This window comes from Parasteatoda tepidariorum, chromosome 10 (genome assembly GCF_982258835.1).
Source record: "Parasteatoda tepidariorum strain Cologne lab strain chromosome 10, Ptep-v5.0, whole genome shotgun sequence".
In the NCBI taxonomy this organism is placed as follows: Eukaryota; Metazoa; Arthropoda; class Arachnida; order Araneae; family Theridiidae; genus Parasteatoda; species Parasteatoda tepidariorum.
The window spans coordinates 24,743,150-24,756,945 of NC_141764.1; the positions used below are offsets into that span (position 1 = coordinate 24,743,150).

A 13,796-nucleotide genomic window follows, 5' to 3' on the forward strand; every position below is an offset into this window, starting at 1 on the left:
TTTTGACATTGTTTTTGACAATTGTCAAATATCATGAAATTTTAATCATGTAAAACGAATGGCGCTTTCATACGCTACGGACTGATAATACGCGGAAATAGATTGGGGTTGAATTAATTGTGAAAACGTTGAATAGAACAATATGAACTGTGACTTTTTGCATAATTCGTTTTTTAAAAACACCCAAAGAAAAAAGCACCTTTAAGGGTTTTTGAAAAACGAAAATCGAAAATGAGCACCTTTAAGCACTTTTTAAAAACACTATGCACCCTGAATAAGCTACTTTTTAAATTACAGATAAAAAAAAACGCGCGGAGGCCAAACAGACCCTATCACTCTTTCTAGTGTTTAATCATGAAGAGCATGTTGAACTAAAGAAAATAGCATTGAAAAATTTTAAAAATATATACTGAAGTGAAGAATCTACTGAATAAGACAAACTTAAATTTTATTGGCTGAGTAATGTGAGAAAAATAAAGTGAATTTTTGGCCTTGAAGAATATATATACAAAAAAGTTTTTTGGAAATTAAAAAAAGCAAAGTGAAAAAGATAAATTCAAATCCTGATGAATGTGCAGAAGGAGGAAAAAATGGAGCTTGAATAGTATGCAGATAAAAATAAAAGTTAAATTAAATAAAAACTAAAAGTGAATTAAAATTAAATTTAAGAACATATAATATACGGAATACCAAAAATATGCGGAATGTAAGGGAAATGAAAACTATGCGGGTTAAAAGAAAAGCGGAGTTTGGAAATTTAATGAAAGAAAGGTGAATTTAAAACTTTGAAGAATTTATAGAGTAAAAAAAAAAGGTGAACTTAAAACTTTGAAGAATTTGCAGAGTAAAAAAAAGGTGAGTTTAAAACTTTGAAGAAGATATAGAGTAAAAAAAAAAGGTGAGTTTAAAACTTTGAAGAATTTGCAGAGTAAAAAAAAGGTGAGTTTAAAACTTTGAAGAATTTATAGAGTAAAAAAAAAGGTGAGTTTAAAACTTTGAAGAATTTATGGAGTAAGAAAAAAGTAGAAATTAAAATCTTGAAAATGTAGAGAAAAAAATTTTTTTTAACTCTGAAGAATTCATATGATGAAAAAAAAAATTTAATTTGAAACCTTGAAGAATTTCCAGAGTGAACGACATAGATATTTATCTCTGCAGAATATAAAGAATAATTGAGAGTAGTCCTTATACAAAATGAAGAAAAATTAATCTTCAACACCATATACACAAAATAAACTATTCACTACAATTGCTATACTTTTTTGAATCTATCAGTCATCATCAATTTCAACAGTATAAATCTTTTTGTGTATAGAAACTTGACCATAATTATTGAAAACAGTATCAAATCTGCCATGTTCTATTATCGTATCTTTTTGTCTTATTATCTAATCATAATACAAAATCATTTTAGTTAGCTTAAAATGAAAGGCTTCCCAAACTCATGCTGTAGGAAAAATCATTGCATAAAAGAATGAAGAAAAAAAAATCCCATTATAGAGTATGAAAAAGAATTCGTGCTTCCATCACTTGAGTGAGCCTCTTCAACAAAGGATTATTGACAGGCTTAAGTATTGATTATTTGGAATAAATTCTTTTCCAACTGTCTTGGTTGCTAACGGTTTTTCATGGATTATTTTCTTTAAAAATGCCTATTCTTCGGAACAAGCCAACTCTGAAGAAATTCTTTGAGATAAATACATCTTCCAAAAATTTCATTACTCTATTTTCGCATCACTTGCTGCATTTCATAGTATTCCGGCTATTATTGAATTTTGGGAGGGGAAAAAATTTATTGTACTTCAAAATTTTCGTTGCGAGTGGTAATTTAAGTTATTCCACAATGTGAAATATTCCATTTCGAAAAATAATAGTAATAATAGAAAAATAGAAATAGATTATTTATTTTCCCAGATAGCTACGGCAAACGTTTATTTTACCTTTTCATTTGACTGGCATATAAAGGTTGACTAATTAATCCCTTTTAAAGAAAATTATTATGCTAAGTTTGTTTCCATAACGAGTGAATAAAGGAATGCAAAAACTTAACAAAAAAATATCATTTTTCATTTTTACTGTAAACCTTGTTTTTGCCTTTTTTATCATCTTGGCTTTGTCCGGTTACCCAAATGCAGCATTTTGTTTGTGTTGAAAATTTAATGATCACGCCAACTTTCCCTTTTAAAGTGTTAATAAAAATTGTAAAAGCGTATGCAAATAAACCTTGTTTCAGTGATGGTCATAAAATCTAAAATAAGCTTTGAGAGGATGAATTTATTTACGGTTTGAGAACGCTTTCTACTCTTGATTTGCAAATGATGATTCATCTTGATAGAAAAAGGTTGTTTGTGCAAGCTTGATGCGAACCTTATAGGGCGTAAACTAGCATAGTTAAATTTAACATTGCTTCAAGCTTGCATGGTTTATTTGCTAATGAGTCATAAAGCTTGTTGGACTTTGTGATAAAGGTTGTTGCTGATATTAAAATCAACCTATCTTACCACTTCTATTTGGGTTTATATACAAATATAATTCATGTTAATTACCTTTTTAACCTTAATTTATGTAGTAAATTCAAGGGGGAAATAAATAGAAGAAAACCGACAAACCAAGTACCTCAGAGGTATTGTGACTCATTTTTATTTTCTGATGTATTCTCATAACGATGTCCGAAAATGATAAATAAAGTTTTTTCACCTAAGTAAAATGGGAAAAATGGTAGAGATATTAGAAAAGGGAAATGGTAAAGAGTAATTGGGAACGATATTAGAAAAAAATATCATAGTCTATAATGATTTAATCTTTGATAATTCTTATTAATCTTCTAGTTATCAGAATTTTTTGAATTATTTTTATAAATAATTAGACTTTATAAAAATAAATAAAAATGTAAAAGACCATTCTACCATGTTAGCTGATGCAACAAAAAAAAAAAACTTTTTTTTTGAGGTATAAACAGATTTTATTCAAATATTTTCTCAAATTTTTCTAGGTGGCATGCTTTTGTAACAGAATTATGTTTTAGCGAAAGCTTATAAACTTATTTTCTGGGAAAAAAAGTTTTGAAATAACGAGTACTTTTTTTATTTTTCTAATATAAAACAATACTCTAGAATTACTTTTTTGCCAAAAAAAATTATTTGACTTTAAACCTATGGAATATATTTTATTTTTTACGAAATGTGTTAGCATTTCGATTTTATTTTATATTATTACCGGTGTTGAAAACCGACCCAATTCTAAGTTTACGACTGATAATCTTGCAATTTTGCACCTAATCCAGAACACAGGAGAACTTCTGAATAAAGCACTTGGATAAACTGGCTTTCATGCAGGACTTTTTGATGGAACTTCCTCGTATTTGCGTTACATGGAGTGAAATACTTCGAAAACCTCCCATGGTTACCAGACAGTAAGAAGAATCTAAAGCACGATCCGTCTACCTCTGAGGATATTTCACGTCAGCATTGTGGTCGGAGCAAGCCGGATGCGAAATTCGTATCGACTGGGATTCGAACCCGGTTGGCTGCATTATCGCTCTATCCCCTGAGCGTTCATGGAGTGAAATACCTCGAAAACCTTCCATGGTTACCAGACGGTAAGAAGAATCTAACCCATGAACCGTCTATTACTGAGGATTTTTTAAAGTCAGCACTATGGTCGGCGCGAGTAGGAATCAGAATTCTAATCAACCAGCCACAACAAGGATTCGAACCCTTGCAACCTCATTGGGAAGCTAGAGCTCTAAATCCTGAGCTTGAAATATATTTGTGCTAACTAAAGTTCAAAAGCACATTGCTAACTAAAGTTGCACATTTCTTGAACTGGTTTGAGAAACAATACTGATGCTAGTCAAGACACAATAAGTGACGCATATTTTTGATTATTATAAGCCTAACACAAAAAGAAAACCACGAAAACCTTCCACGGTAAACCCGACGGCAAGAGGGCCCTAATCCATTATCCGTCTAACACTGAGGATATGTATGCCAGGATTGTGGTCGGTGTAAGTCAGCAGCAGAATTCGTAACGAGCGACCAACGCTAGGATTCGTGACTATGTCAATTCAATAGGAGGCGAACACTCTATCCCCGAGAGCAACCACGGTTCTACCATTTAAATATAATTTTTTTTCTCAAATAAGAACTTCTCCTTGTAAAATAACTTTTTTGTCCAAAATAAAATTATTTCTTTATAAATAGGCCCATTTCCACATGCTCTGTACATATATTTAGAGTCCATACTTTTAACTTTTGAATAACTAGAACTATTTCCGTTTTTTTAGGGCCTCTTTATGAGATGATGATCAGACCTATGATTTCTATTGATCTACACTTTAAATACATTTAAGTTAGAACATGCGAAAGGGAATGAAGCTGAAATATCCTTTTTTCTATGCCGTATTCAGTTTCCACGTGAGGATTGCAAGACAGACTCCGGTCTTCAGTAAATAAATTCTATATATGCAACAACAAAAAATTAATAATTAAGAAACTAAAAAGAAATGCACCACTTGTTTTAAGCATTGATCTTTGTTTGATCATAGAACCATTTGATTGATAGAATACTGGAGCTCTACGCGAAATCTGCGGCCCTTCATTTAGGTGTTTCCTTCACTGCGGCTGATCACATAGTTCAGAAACTATTCCTCTCTAACTTATAATTTAAAGAAACTTTACAACTAAACTTCAGGAGTACCAGTTACACGAGACAGAATTCTCTTTCTTTTCAAATTTTTCCTAATGTTATAAGATGCATTCGCCTCTACACTATGAAAAGTTTCAGTGTATCTCAACACTAAAAATGGTGGTAACTACTTTAATCCAGAGTGGTGTAGAACCTGAAACAGTTCCTGGTGTAATAAAATGCCAAGAGTGTTCTTTTACACTACTTGATGTAAAAATACTTGCACCATTTTTGGGTATTCAGTTAAACTAATATTAATAATTACAGTAAGAGCCGCGATGGCTCAGGGGATAGAGCGTTCCCTTCCAATGAGGCGAACCGGGTTCGAATCCCAGTCCATACGAATTCCGCATCCGGATTGCACCGACAAGAGTACTGACATGAAATAACCTCAGTGGTAGACGGATCATGGGTTAGAGTTCCCTTGCCGTCAGGCTAACCGTGCGTGGTTCTCGTGGTCTTCCTCACCGTGTAACGCAAATACGGGTTAGCTCCATTAAGAAGTCCTCCACGAAGGAAAATTTCTCCCACTACTCGATCCAGGAGTTCCCTTGCCTTCTGGATTGGGTTCAAAATTACAAGGCTACGCAGTTGAACATTAGTAGTCGTAAATCCATAGAATTGGGTCGACTGTTCAACGACGGTTATAAAATAATTACAGTAGGGCTGGGATAGTCTGGTTTGTAGGGGCACTGGGCCCATGTCTAAGAGTTCGTGGGTTCGATCCCAGGCCGACCGAAGACTCCCCGTGTAGTAAATGGTGACTGATGCGCGTTAAATCTGTCTAGACGCAAAGTCCTCCATGTTCCCATAACAAATCAATACCTCTGGGGGTACTGATCCAGGAGTTTCCTTTGTCTTCGGGATTGGTTCAAAATTACAAGGTTACGCAGTTGAACATTAGTAGTCGTAAACCCAAAATCGGGTCGGCTGTTCAACGACGGATATAAAATAAAAATAAAAATTACAGTAAGAGAAGCGATGGTTCAGGGGATGTGTGCGCCTTCCAATGAGTTGAAATTCGTTCGAATCCCAGCGATGGCAAGTCGATACGAATTCCACATCCGGCTTGCACCGACCCCAGTGATGACGGGAAATATCTTCAGTGGTAGACGGATCATGGGTTAGAGTCCCCTTGCCGTTAGGCTAACCGAGGGAGGATCTCGTGATCTTCCTCTCCCAGCAACGGCAAAGGCGGGTTAGTTTCATCAGAAAGTCAAAAGCAAATTTCTCCCAATACTTGATCTAGAAGTTCCCTTGTCTTTTGGATTAGATTCAAAATTACAAAGCTACGGCGTTGAACATTAGTAGTCGTAATTCTAAAAATTGGGTCGGCGGTTCAAAGACGGTAATAAAATAAAAAAAGAAATAATTACAGTAAGATAAAAATTTTCAAGTAGACAGAAAACTTATTTTTACAATACAATCTAAAATAAGAATCATTCACAATCCGTTGTAAACATCAGACGGTAAAAAGTGTCCTACCGTTGGTGTTTTCAAAAACAAAAATATAAACGTATGGTGTGAATGAGCGTGAGATTTTTGCAATTTTTTTTTCTCCATTTTAAGTATAATTACATACTTTAAATTGCATATGAAATCTCTATTTTTTAATTTGAAAAAATGCTCCTTCGCACAACTTTTAGGATTGTTTAACATCAAATTCGGAGAGATAGTACACCAGAGATTTTGCAATGTATTATGGATTTTCTTTTTAAACTTGTTTTGTGAATAAAAAATGGTTATTTTTGTTAGTTTGTAATCGTGGATTAGCTAAAGAAGATGCACATTGAACATTTATGAATGAGCTTTTCTAAATTATTCCGATAATCAAACCCGCAGATGGTTGTCATCAATTGAGGAGTGTACGGTAATTACTCATGCGTTGAAGAAATGGTGAAGATACTGTGGTATCAACATTGAGAGATGAATCCCTGTAGTGTATCTACCACTACAAAAATATAATTCCAATTCACTAGTATATAAGACATGTTAACTCGATTCCCTGTAGAGGTACCTTTTCATAAATGAAGGTTGACATTGTCGAAAACAGCACACCCCATATTGGTGACCATCGGACGTGATGTGAACCCGTCTACCTCGGCAGAAACGCCCTCCACGACTTGAACACGCCTACTTAGATCGATGGTTCAAATTGGACAGTTTACTTTCTAGTTGTGATTGTGACATTATCCACCTCCTTGCGCTGATGCTACTCAGTCTCGATCACACACAACGTTGGCCTGTATACACTCGACTGCAAATGACAACACAGACGCGACCAGGAACGTGTACTAAATACAGCTCTCACGAACAGCACTCGAAAAGTACGGTGATCCTAATACGGCTCTCCCGACTTCCCACAAAATAGCAATGAATCAACTAGTGGTATTCGTTCATTGAATTCTAACACAGATATAATTCTGGTGGGGGAGTACTGTAGTGTATCTACCACTGCAAAATCATAATTCCAATTCACTAGTATATAAGACATGTTAATTCAATTCTATGGTGGGGTACCTTTTCATAGATGAAGAATGACATTGTCGATGACAGTGGCGACACAACCCGACCATCCCCTTTCAGCTGTCATGAGATTGACACGCTAGACCTTCCAACTAAAGTATGCACTTGGTATTTGACATTTAAAGTTATACCATTTCCAATTACGTTAGAAAGTATTTTATACTTGGAAACATCGCAGCAATATATTTTTCTGGTCCTTTTTCGTGATTTGTTTTTTGCATTATGTGAAGCCCAAATAGATATTGAAACTTAAAACTGCTTTATTTTGCTTTATCTTGCACGAAACAAAATTTTAAAACATTTAAAAAAAACACAAATTGTTTAACATGTTTTTTCAAGTGTTACTTTTTTTTCTTTTTAAGGAAAAAATTTCCTTTCAAATATTGAATTATTTATTTTAAACAATAGTTTTATGAAATTAGATTTACATTGACGCATTTTTTTGCATCATATAAATATGCAGTTCAAAATTATCTTTTTCATATTTTCAGTATCTTTGTCCAAAATGAAAGACATTCAAATTTAATTCAGTAATTTTTCATCTGAAAAACTGTTAGCAAAGATTTTTTTTCATAAAAAAAAACTTTTCTATGAAAAAAAACCAGGCATAAAAATTTGTAATTGTACCTATTCACGCACCTGATATTGCTACCTAAACAAAAGAGATATTGTTTCCTATGTATTTTTTGACGTTTAATCGAATGAGACTACTCAACTCTATAGAACAAATAGTACATAAGTTGAGTGAGTTTTTATGTATAAAATTTATTATTTTTGGCCCGTACTTATGTATACACTTTACGTTGCTATTCAGGAACTATCTGAACATAATAGGTGAATTAATGTAGTATAGTACATAACTATATGAACATAATAGGTAATAGTGAATGTAAATATCCATACTGAATTGAGTGAGATTTTTTCGGATGCAATCGGATTAATAATTTAGAAGTTAAAAGCCTTTTGTGTACAAAAAGTACAATTTCGTACATACACTTGTTTACGCATCTTACCTGCCTATGCGAGATCCTATGGCTGAGTGGTAACTATCCTCGGATCTCCGGGACTATATCCTCGTACTAGGCAAGGTTAACTCAGCCTTTAATCCCTTCAGTTGGTTGTTGAAATGAGTACCATACACGTTGGAGACTGAACATTTGGGATTCACCCAACCAGAACATCTGCTCTTGCACCCCAGATCTCAAGGTCAAGTAAATTGGGAAAGGCATAGGAAAGGTCTTTGGCTCTCCATGGGCTGTCGTGCCACTGAATTTAGTTTACACGGTTACGTAGACAAGTGATGTTGTGTATCCTACGTACTTTTTCTTGTTTAATCGAATGAGATCGAATAGGAATTAAAACAGCTGATATTTAAAAAGATAATATTTTTTTATAAATATAAAAAGGGGTGTTTACCTAAAGATAATTTCGAGCAAAAATATAATAATTTTTAATAATTATTTATTATTTTTATTGTTTCATTTGAAAATACCCGAAAAATGTTTAAATTGGAAGGTATGCAAATCTTATGTGATTTCTAAAATATGATTTTGAATGGTTAAAGAATAAATTAGAATAAATCCAACCGAATAGTTCTTGAAAAATCAAATTTTAACTATACAACTTTTTTAAAAATTTGATAATTTAAAAGCTATTCTACCGATAAGTTTCAAATTTTGTATTTACCATTTAATTTTACATTCTTTAAATGGATGTAAAATTTTCTGCACCTTACAGTTCAATATTTTTCGACTATTTTATTATAAATACTTATAAGCTATTACAATGAAATATTGAACAATAATAAATACGAAAAATAACGATAAAAAATAATTATTAAAGATAATTAAATGTATGGAATTACCATTAAATAAACGAATTTTATAAGTGAGTGTAAAACTTTTTTGATTCTCTTAAAAATATTTCAAGGCTTGATTAAATATGTTAAAAGTAAAATATACCTTAAACTCTCCAACCTTTCGAACGTTTCGATCAAATTTTCTGGACTGCGGCTACCCCATATATTGTGATGACCAAATATTTAAATCTGTCGAAAAAAAGTTAGTCAAGTAAAGTACGTTTTTGTGCCTGATTAATTAATTACCGTTGTTGGGCCCTCGAACCATTAAAACTAAATCCTGTTTTGGGGAAAAGGGGGTCAATTCATCAAAGGATGTTAATGTTTCTTTTTATTCTGCACACTATACATTTCTTTTTGCTACCTTAGGGCCTGCGCTAAGCATTTGCCACCTCGCCAAATGCGATAAAATCGTAACTTTGGCGTTTAAATGTTTTTTCTTTGGTGAATGATTTTTTCCACTGGAAAGAAAAATATATAATTAAAAAAAAACTTAAGATTTACATTTGGCGAAGACTTTTGATACTTGGCTAATTTACTGGCTAATAATTTAAAATCCTTGGAGCGGGTTTTTGTTACCTATTATGGCAGAATGCAAAAAAATGCATTTTACGCTGATTTTCTAAAAATATTGATGAAATAATAAAAACAAATTCTTGTAATTATATAAAAATTATTAAAGTCCAGCACCAATAGATACAAATATGTAATAAATATTGTAATTTTAACAATTTAAATTTCCAGCGATATTACCTAATTTGTAAATTAGGTAAATATTTGCAAGTTTCTTGCGCGTGTATTATTTTTTAAATTGACATGTAAAAGTTTAAATTTAGTCGAAAATATAATGCTTCTTTATTCTAATTTTTTTTTTCTTTTGTTTCGAATAAATGTGTTCATATTTTAATTTTTTCTCGAAATTATTTGTTGTTAATGTAAAAAAAAATAATAAATACTATTATTTTTATTTTCAAAGAGAATTTGACGAAATGTAACATGTAAATCAAAAGAAAAAATATGGAACAATGAAAAAAAATCGTCATTCGGCTTATTGGATTCCAGTAAATATAAAAAATTCAAACATTTTCTTTTTATTTACTTAAAAAAAACGCATTATTAAATGAAGACTACATTTTTATAATTTTCCTTAAAACAAAACAAACTAACTATTTTTTATATGCTTCAAATTCCATGCATCGATCATTAATTTATTTTAAATGTGTTTTTAAACTCAGAAAAAAAAATATGAAAAAGGGTGATAGGGAAAATATCTTACGATATTTCAGTTTACTCGAAGTTCAAGGTGAAGGCAAAATTAAAAACAAAAATTATATTCAAGTAGAAATTCAGTTAAAAACTGAAATTTTCAGAAGTTTTAAATGTAGTTGGGAATATCTATATATATATTTCTCTTACACGGCACCAAAAAAAAGCCTCATTACAACTCCCCGAATGGCAACGTTAGAAAATCGACCAATGATTGCTGCTAAAAATGTCACATGGCAAATCAAGATGAGGTGGCTCAACATATAGCGCTTTTAAAAACGGAAACAATAACCAGAGTGAGCATTATCAGGTTGTTCAATTCAGATTCATGTCCTAAAAACATGATAATATTTAATTTAAACTCAATTAGGAATTAATTAATTGAAGTGAGAATGCTTTAAAAGGCCGCTGTTGAATTGATATTTTTCTACTGGGAGCTACCTAAACGTCTAAGTTGCATTGAATTTTTTTATATTTCGCGTTTATTTATGCATTGAATTTTCACGCTTTAAAATGCAGAATATTAGTGAAGCTGTTAGGGCTTTTAAACGTAATGAAAGAAAACGTGTTCGAAGAGCCCAAGAAAGTGTTGAGGAATGTTGCAGAGATCAAGTGCAATAATAACTGTTCAAGATGTTTACTGTTTAACTGTTACTGTTTACTGTTAATAACTGTTTTTTTTCTAAAACTTTCAGAATTTCTAGCATTAACTAATTTATTTATTATACACATTTAGTTGAATTTAGGTGAGTAACTGCAATATTTGATAATTTATTTTGCTAATATGTTTCTCATTTAGCTAATGTTTTGATTTTTTCACCATGTACAATCTAAATAGCTCATATACTTTTTTAAAAGCCAATAAGAACATTGATAGAATTCTTCTACATAAGTACAATACTATGTCTTTGATGATAAAATACTATGTCTTTGATGATAATATACTATGTCTTTGTGCTAGAACATTGTGTTCATTGGCGAGCGAGCGCAGCGAGCCATGGTTCATGGCGAGAACCACATAGAATTGCGTAGCAATTCTCGGGGGTTGGCGAGCGTTAGCGAGCAGGGGGCGGAGCCTTCTTGTCTTCTTTAATATCGGTTTTCATTTATTCCGAACTATATTATTAACACTTTAGTTTGCTCTCATAATTTTCTGAAAAAAATTAATAATACGAATTTTCAAAATTAATATTTCAGATTTCTCTATTTATGATTTTAAGATAAAAATAATAACTAATTTTTCTACGATTTCTCTTAATACGGATAAAAGCAACATAACAATTACATATATGTTCTGAATTTCATTAACCTATTTTAATAGATTATAAAATGTATACTTTTAAAGTTCGATAGGATGGTGAAAAAGTTATAATAGGAAAAAAAACGTCAAAGTTTCAATATCACTTATGTTCATGATGGGACAGAATTAAAAACTGAGATTTTTTTCAAGTTCTAATTCAAATAAAAACGTCACTTTTTCACCACTAGATAGTTCATTGTGGTCTTTTTCTTTATCAAATTATAAAAAAGATCATTTTTTAAAAATTTCTCTCAAGCCCTCTTTAAGAATAAAAAAAATCTTTTGGAGTAAAAAGTTTCATTTTGTGCATCTTTTTGACGCATGGCGTCCAACATATTGAACAATATCTAGCATAATTTTATAACTCAAAAAAAATATATTTTAATATTTTTTTCTGTTTATATGCGTTTAGAAAGTGAATATCTATGCAAAAATGGCCGTACTTTTTAAGTGTGATAAAAAAAATTATAAGAAAGGTTAGAAGATAAGATTTATCCTCGGGGGCCGCAGTTTTTAATTGTGATTAAAAAGAAGTATAAGAAAAGTATGAAGATAAGATTCCCCCACTTCGCCGGAGTTTTTAATTACGATACGAAAAAATAATAAGAAATGTAACAAATTTGACTCAGATATTTATTTTTCTTTTTTTGGATAGTTGCATGGCCTATAAACTATTGAATCAAGTATATTTTGTTTCATGATTCAAAAGTAAAAAAAATGCAATATCAAAATGTCTACCATGCAAAAAAATTTACAAATAAACACTTATCATTTTTTATGTACTAACTAAAAAAAGGTAATTAAGTTTAATAAATTAAACTTTATATAGTAAGAGTTAACTTTCCTCAAGAACAGAGTTTCCTAATTTTTTTCCAATGTCGAACCTTAAATGATCGAACCTCTTTTGATGGAACCCCAAGATTTAATGAATAAATTTCCTCAGTAATTGTGTTAATCAACGAAAGACTATTTAATTTTTTTAAATTTATAAAGATTTAAATTTTAATAATTATTTTGAAGAGATTTAGAGAACGAATAAAATTTTTCCATCGTGCGTTTCATCAATATTTGTCTTAAAATAGATTTTTTTTAGTCAGACAGTTGAATTCACAGGTCAGTAGAAGCATCTATAATCGAATTCTTAATTTGAATTTAGTGAATGCGTAATCTGAAAAAAAGAATGAAGAAACATAAACCCATTAAAAAAATAATAAAAAAAGGAAAAAGCAAGAAAACAAAAGTTGAGAATAGTTTTTAAAGACACATACTTCTCCATTGTTGAATTTGGTTATTTTCATTCGATGGAATACCAATGAAATTTTTCCCGAATGCATATATCCTTTTCATAATTCATTCATTATATTGTTATTACAAAAAGCATTATTCTAAAATTACTTTCTTCACAAACATTTTAATTAAATAATTTCATAAAAATAACCGAGCACCATATAAAAATGGATTATAAGTTATATGTAAATTTAATTACAAGTTTCAAAAATCTTTACTGATTCAAAAATTCTGAACTCTCGGAACCCCTGTGACCCTTCCATGGAACCCTAGATTTCTGCGGAACACCATTTGGGAACCGCTGTTCTAGGCTACACATTTCTAAGTAAAAAACAATTTTTTTTTATTATTTACAGTTACTCACAATACAAAGCTGTTATTAAAATTATAAATCTCAATCATGCATAAATATTACTTCTATAAAATAAACAATTTGTGACCACTTACCAAAACAAAAAACTCATAACATGTACAACTCTAATTTTTCCTCATTCATTTCTTTCCACACGTTCTTTAAACAAGATAAACGGATGAGACAGCATCACTTATCTTCCGCATCCAACCTCTAAGCACCCCCACATGCAACTGCTCGGAACACAGTGAAAATCAACAGCTTTCTCATCGGAAAAGCACTCATTCGATTGGATCAAAATGGAGCACGCGCACAACGCAGGTGTCTACATTCTGTAAGTTTTCTTTCCATTCATACACGCGATGGAACTTAGACTCTCTGTATCTTAGTCATAAGCTCTGCCTACGATTTTTGGAAAAAGAGATTTTTTTTGAAAAGGAAGCGTCAGTTTTAGTTTGAAGAGTAATATTAAATTCTAGACATGGGCATGCATCACGAGCTTTTTCTTTTTTTTATTATTT

At 31.4% G+C, this 13,796-nt stretch overlaps 1 protein-coding gene across 1 annotated transcript in view; it reads right to left on the reverse strand.

The window, feature by feature from the left end:
* LOC107454237 (uncharacterized) overlaps positions 1-13,514 on the reverse strand; it is a 170,919-nt gene extending 157,405 nt beyond the window's left edge. The window contains exon 1 of the mRNA XM_043043231.3: positions 13,371-13,514. The gene's annotated coding sequence lies outside the window, so the exon portion shown is untranslated. The remainder of the gene's footprint in view (positions 1-13,370) is intronic.
* Between the last annotated feature and the right edge of the window lie 282 nt (positions 13,515-13,796).